This window comes from Marmota marmota, unplaced genomic scaffold, assembly GCF_001458135.2.
Source record: "Marmota marmota marmota unplaced genomic scaffold, marMar, whole genome shotgun sequence".
In the NCBI taxonomy this organism is placed as follows: Eukaryota; Metazoa; Chordata; class Mammalia; order Rodentia; family Sciuridae; genus Marmota; species Marmota marmota.
Genome location: NW_026000037.1, coordinates 6,688,420 through 6,695,205, shown reverse-complemented (window position 1 = coordinate 6,695,205; position 6,786 = coordinate 6,688,420). Strand labels below are relative to the sequence as shown.

General features: G+C 37.8%; 1 protein-coding gene across 1 annotated transcript in view; it reads right to left on the bottom strand.

The window, feature by feature from the left end:
• Nucleotides 1–928: 928 nt before the first annotated feature.
• Nucleotides 929–6,786, bottom strand: part of CUNH4orf33 (chromosome unknown C4orf33 homolog) — a 46,743-nt gene continuing 40,885 nt past the window's right edge. Inside the window, exons 7-8 of the transcript XR_007350837.1 lie at nt 3,972–4,071; nt 929–1,572 (exon numbers count right to left, since the gene is read on the bottom strand). The gene's annotated coding sequence lies outside the window, so the exon portion shown is untranslated. The remainder of the gene's footprint in view (nt 1,573–3,971; nt 4,072–6,786) is intronic.

Sequence of the window (6,786 nt, the reverse complement as noted above, 5' to 3'; positions counted from 1 at the left end):
AGGCAGTAAGAAACAATGTCCTTTAAAAAAAACACTGTGATCAAATGGCATCTCTACATGCCATTTCAGGAAATACTACTGATGGCAAGGTTCAACATCCAATGTTTAAATTATAAATACATAATAATTATAAAAATTAGTTTAGCAAATTGGAAGCATCCAGCTGGGATAAATCTCAAAGTCAGTTTAATTCATATGTGTATTTGCATGTTTTCACAAATACCTCAGCTACACATGTAAAGCCATGTGTCACCCCACATTACACTAGGGTGGATTTGTTTGGGAATACAGTTACATATCTGGAACAAGTTGTTGGGTATCTAGTTAGAATTCCATAATTTCGCTCAGCTATGGGCATATGGCTATTGTGATGGTATAAATGTAAGAGGTTCAATTGAGAACCACTGGAATTGAACTGTCCCCATGAAATTTTTAGTTAAAATACTTTTTTATGACCTGAGGCATGGGGTAAATTGGAGTGCGGGGAAGAGGCAAAGATGAAAGGAGGCAGAATCAGCTGCTCTGCATTGTTGGGACTGCCTCAAAGGCATTAATGAAAAATGATATGTCCAACATAGCATGATTGTGCATACTCGGCACTCTCAAAGGCTACCAGCTGATCCCTAATACATGAGATTCGACTGCCCTTCTAATACTTTCTCTTTGCCTCATTGCAAATGTAATTAATGTTTTAGAAGTTAAATGTGGGTTTTGCAAAAATGGAAAGAGCATCCTCCAAGACAGCAAACTTCTTCCCCTCCCCTGTTTGAATGAACAAGTTAACAATGTGTAATGGCAATACAAATTAAGAACTGTCATGTCAAACTTTTAAAATATGTTAAGGCTATAAGGAGAAAGTAAGTGTTCATGAATATTTTTATTATTTCAAACTTAATACTTTTTATTAAAAGAATACAAGTTTGTATATTTGTTTTTCCTGTTTTCAAGAAGAGAAAAACCCTGCCAAACACCTTCGTCTCTCAAAGCAATTTGAGATTAGGAGGAATGTCTGTGAGTTTCTCTCCTTTCCCTCCAGTGGAAGCAGTCTAAACTTTTTATCTTCTGCTATGAGTTGGGAGGTGGTGGGAAACAGAGGAAATGGAGTGACTATGTGAAGGACAGGGTGAGCCGAAGAAGATAGGATCACTGGGCAATTCCATCTGGGAAAAGAGAGAGGCCGGAGGTGGTTCCATTGTCCTTCCCCACATCACAGGCTATTGAAAAGTGTGGGTCCCCCACGTGTGTTATAATGTGGTTTTACTCAAACCAGAGGCTTTGCATAAGCTCCTCAGTAATGAATTTCAGGCAAACTACATACCTCACCACTGACATTACTATCTGATTCAAATTTTGGGAGAACAAGCAAGGGAGAAGGGAAGCTGTTCTGCAGTGAGAGGCACAGGAATGAACACTGTGGAATGGCTTCCCGGGCTGGCACCCCAGCTGTCATTCAGCAGCTCTGTGAGCTTGGGCAAGCCGCACAACTTCTTTTGAGTCTCAGTTTCCCCAAAACTGGTTCATTCAAATAAGGGAGGGGAGGAAGCTTGCAGTCTTGGAGAATGTTCTTTCCATCTGCAAAATAGAGAAAACGATAACATACCTTTATAATGTTGTTAGGATGAATTAAATGAGAAAATGCATATAAAGTACTTGACAAATAATAGAAGGCACTCTCTCTATATATAAGAAATGTTATTATTTACAGGATAACTAATATATACCACGAATTTTATAGTACATTATCTTTCATATAGCATCTAATATTTGTTTGAGATATGTTTGTAAAATAAATTTTAAGATGCTCTTTTTGGTGCAAATATTTCCTTGTCATTGCTTATCTTTGTACAGGGGGTGATTTTTAGAAGTAATTTTCAAGGCTGCCTTCAAGTGTTTGGGTAGCCAATATCAATTACAGTTAATACTAATATTTCTGTCTGGGAATTTCTTAGAAAAATATTAGCTGAAAACTATAAGATTATTGAGGTATCTTAAAAAGATATAGTTTAAACAAAAGAAGCAAACATGTGAATTTTTAAAACATATCTGAAAGATTATCTCTAAATAGGGAATAGGGGTGGGAGGGAAAGGGAGGGAGAAGCGGAATAGCATGGATGGTGAAAGGAGACCCTCATCATTATACAACATACATGTATGAAGATGTGAATTTGGTGTTAATATACCTTATATACAAACAGAGAGATGATAAATTGTGGTATAAAGGTGTATTAAGAATTGTAATGCAAAAAAAAAATAAGAGAGCTCATGTATAATGGCATAATTTGGCGTGAACACACTTTATATACAGAAATATGAAAAATTGTGCTGTGAATGGATAATTATGATTATAATGCATTCCACTATTGTCAAGTATGTAAGAAATAAAAATAAATTTAAAAAATTTTTAAAAATTTTAAAAAGAATAAAAAAGATGAAATGATCATTTTAAACTTTGAATCCCTGAAAAATAGAAACTACTGTGAATTTCTAGAAGTATTATAGCCTGTGTTTTTTTTTTTATCACATTGTGAGCTTATTGAATAATAAAAAATAAAACCAAAAACCAAACCAAACAAACAAATCATCAAAACCTAGGTATTCCAAAGCAATCAACAAATTTTTATGTCCCCATGTAAGTCTGGGCTAGAATAAAGGTGTAATATGATTTTAAAATTTTTGTAAAAGCATACTTAAATAAAAGAGGCATATTTTCATACTGGATAGAATGAAAGCAATATTAAGTGCCTATTCAAGATTTGAAAGTTTATTCTTTATAATTAAGGAGAAAGAAAGAAGAAACTGCCAAAATTTTCATACAACTGCCTCTGGGTTATGATGCCCATTCACCCTCATTCACTCTTCTGAAATCAACTTTTCATTATTAATTGCTCACCTTTAACATACAAATTATTTTTGGAGTACTTTCAAAACCAGAAGAAACACAAGAGAACTTTAAACATTTTATATCCCCTACATGAAAGATTTTTCACTTTCTGCATTATTCTTGCTTTTTCTTTCTACAAATAATTATAAATTAAAACAGAAGTAATAATTTGTTTTAGTCTTGACTAAAACTACTGGGCCTTACATAGAATTTTGTACAGAAATCAAGCCTCTCTATTTTATCCATAGTGAAAGACAAAATTTTGTACAGAATATTCTTCAACAGTTTTCATTGTTTCTGCTAATTCTTCATTAGTAAAAGGGCTTCTATCATTCAACTCTCTCATCTTTTGAAATAAAATTCTTGTAGAAATTTCTGTAGATGCTCCTGAGATGCTCCAACTCATCAACAATTTAAATATAATCCCCATCTCTCTCTCTCTCTCTCTCTCTCTCTCTCTCTCTCTCTCTCTCTCTCTCTCTCAAACACATACACACACAGTGTTTATCTAAAAGTCCAATAATCAGAAGTATTTGCCTTTATGACCAACAGATTCCATTTCTCTATAATGTGTAATAGGATATTTACTAAACCAATTTTATTATTATAAACACCTGGTGAAAACAGGGAAAAAAACAGCAGAATTTTCATAGGACAAGAAAAATGACCCTTCTTAACAAATAGTAATTTTGCCAAAGGATTGAAAATTGATAAAAACGAGTCAAATACGTCTTTGGAAAGAGTAGCCTGGGGTTCCTCCACAGCAGGCAGCAGTAAGAGCTGGATCCGAGGGCCTTCATTTTTAAAAGCCAAAACGAACATCATTTTCTACCTTATTTATACTTTAATATCTATATCAAGATGAAGGCATTAAGTTTCAGTATTTACTAGAAACCTTATGATTAATCATGTTCACTGTCCTTGGTTGTTCACTTATTGATAATGGTGACAGATCTGTGTGGCAAATACACCATCAGATTGAGGTATCAAGACCAATATCACAAGCCCAACCCAAGAGGGCCATTCTTCCTTTATGGTTCTTTCTTCTTTAAAAACATGAGAGCACTATTAAGGAAGAGAAACTACTTACCTGTTCAAAATCTGTGTAAGTTTAAAAAAGCATTTTCATCAACTTCTGTAAACATCCCCTGGCCTTCAATATGACATTTGTTATACATTGTGCACTGAAACTGGGAAGAGATCTTCATTAATTAAATCATTTTTATTTATTCAAAATTATTTCCAGGGCACACTGGTTATAAAACATTATTCGAACAATAGCATCCTCTCCGCCCCCAATTCATATTGGTAAGTGGGCATCCTGACCCACATGCAGTTGTGTGAAAATGTTGGCAATTTCTTCTTTCTTTTTCTGTCACCACTATTTATTTGGGGGGTCGGTACCAGGGATTGAACCCAGGGGTGCTTAGCCACTGAGCCACATCCCCAACCCCTTTTAATTTTTTATATAGAGAGACAGGGTCTCACTACACACAAAAAATACATCCACTGCATCCCAAGAGCTTCCAAAGGTCTTCACTTATTCCAGCATCAACTTCAAAATCTAAGTCCAAAATTTTATCTAACTATTTGTAAATCTGATATGGGTGACTATGTATGGTTCATTGTGAGGCAAATTCCTCCACAGATGTGAGCCTGTGAAACCAGACAACTTTGTGCTGTAAAAATAGGATGGCGGCTGGTGGCACGCCTGCAATCCCAGCAGCTCAGGAGGCTGAGGCAGTAGGATCACAAGTTCAAAGCCAGTCTCTGCAAATTAGCCAGACCCTGTTTCTAAATGAAAATAAAAGGGGGCTCGGAATGTGGCTCAGGGGCTAAGCACCCCTAAGTTCAATCCCTGGTACCAAAAAAACTCCTACAATGTTGACAGACATAATATAAATATTCATATTCCAAAGGGACATACAGAAAAGCAAACGGTGCTAACAGGTCCCTCCAAATCCAAAACCCAACAGGAACAAGGTTAAATCTTAAGGCTTGAGAATAATCTTGACCCCATGTCCCGCTTCTAGACGCACTGGGGACTGGGGTCTGGACCCCAAGGCCCTGGAGCCCTGGTCCACAGCTGTGCCCAGGAGTTGGAGTTCCATGCCTGCAGGTGTCTCCCAGGTGGGTGGCGTTCTACTGGCTCTAGTTTCGGAGCCCGAAGGGCAACCATTCTCTCCCAACTCAATTAGACACTGTCCTAGCAAGGACCCTCTGCGGTGGCCCTGTCTCCAGAGCTCTAGGTATTGCTCTGGTGAGGACTTTCTGCCACGGTCCCAACCCCCTGGCTCTGAGAGGCACTTGTCCTCACAAGCACTCTGTGGCACCCCTTCCTGTGGCATTTCTCTACTGGCTCAAGGCTCTCTGAAAGCATCCTTTGAAATCTAGGTGGAACTACCTTCTGCAATGTGTGCACTTGGAGAGGCCGCACCCCGTGGACACTGCTAGGCTGACAGCTTCTGCTCTCTAGTGCAGCAGCCCAAGCCACTCCTGGGCCCACCGGAGCAACATGGGCAACTAAGTAGCACAGCACCGAGAGGAGGGGAGTAGAGACTTGAGGTGGTCCTGGGGGGCAAACCCTGAGTCTCCAGGTGCCCTGGGCTGCTCCCTAGAAACCATCCTGTCCCTGGCACTCTGAGCCTGTGATGGGAATGGGAGCCTCAAAGACCTCCAGATGCCTTCGGAGTCATTGTCCTGGGGTCTTGCTAAAAAGCAGCTGGCTTCCTTCTATTCACACCAATTTCCTTATTGAAGGGTAGCCTGGTGTTGGCCTTTGCTTTCTCTCTGAACCAGGCCCAGGCTGAGAATATTCCAAAAATCTTTATATTCAGGAACCATTTTCTTCAAAGAATATACATTTTTAGTTATACATGACAACAGAAATCATTTTGACATAATTATGAAAGCATGGAGTATCATTTGCTCTAATTCAGTCCCCAGTACCTCCCCTGCCCCTTCCCTGCTCCCTCCCCTGTTCCCTTCCCTCTTCTCTACTGATCTTTGTGCTACTTACTTACAGTTTTTTGTTTTTTTGTTTTTTAATTGGTGTCTTGTGGATGTGGATGATGTGAGATTCACTGTGGTTTATTCACATATGTACACAGGAAGGTTAGGTCAGATTCATTCTACTCTTTCCCCAACCCATCCTTCTTCCCTTCTCTTCATTCCCCTTTGTCTACGCCACTGACCTTCCTTCTGTTCTTTTTGTTTTATAATTCTATCTTTAACTCATTCCAGCTAAGACCACATCAGAATGTGTTCTTTTATGTTTATGTTTCTATCAATTTTCTGCTCATGACCACTTAACTAATCTCTCAGGCCTTGGCTTTCTCTGGCAATTTTAAACCATAGCAATCTGTTTCTCATTATTCTGGAGGCAGCAAAGTCCAAGTTCAAACACAGCATTTTATCATTTTATATGCATCAAAAGCTAACTAGTACAATATACGGAATTAAAATTAACATTATAGTATTGCTAGTAGATTAGCTTTGCAAAGAAACAGCAAGGTGACTGTGAATATGTAGCAATACTAACTCTCAAAAAAAAAAATCATAGAGACTGGAAAACATGGACAGAGACTCAGTGACACATGTGACGAGACCAAGTCTTGACTGATAATGGGGACACAGAAAGAGAGTAATTTAGAAAGTAATGGCCAAAGCTTCCCAAATTTTATTAAGACTATAAATTCAGGTATTTAAGAACCTCAAACTCCAATTAGAATAAATACTAACACACGCACACCACGGTACTTATAAACAAATTGGCAAAACCCAATGACAAAAGGAAAACCACCACAGTGAGAGGCCAAGTTAAAGAAGAAAAAAAAAAGACACTTTACAAACTTTTAAAAACCATATATATATATATATATATATATATATATATATATATATAT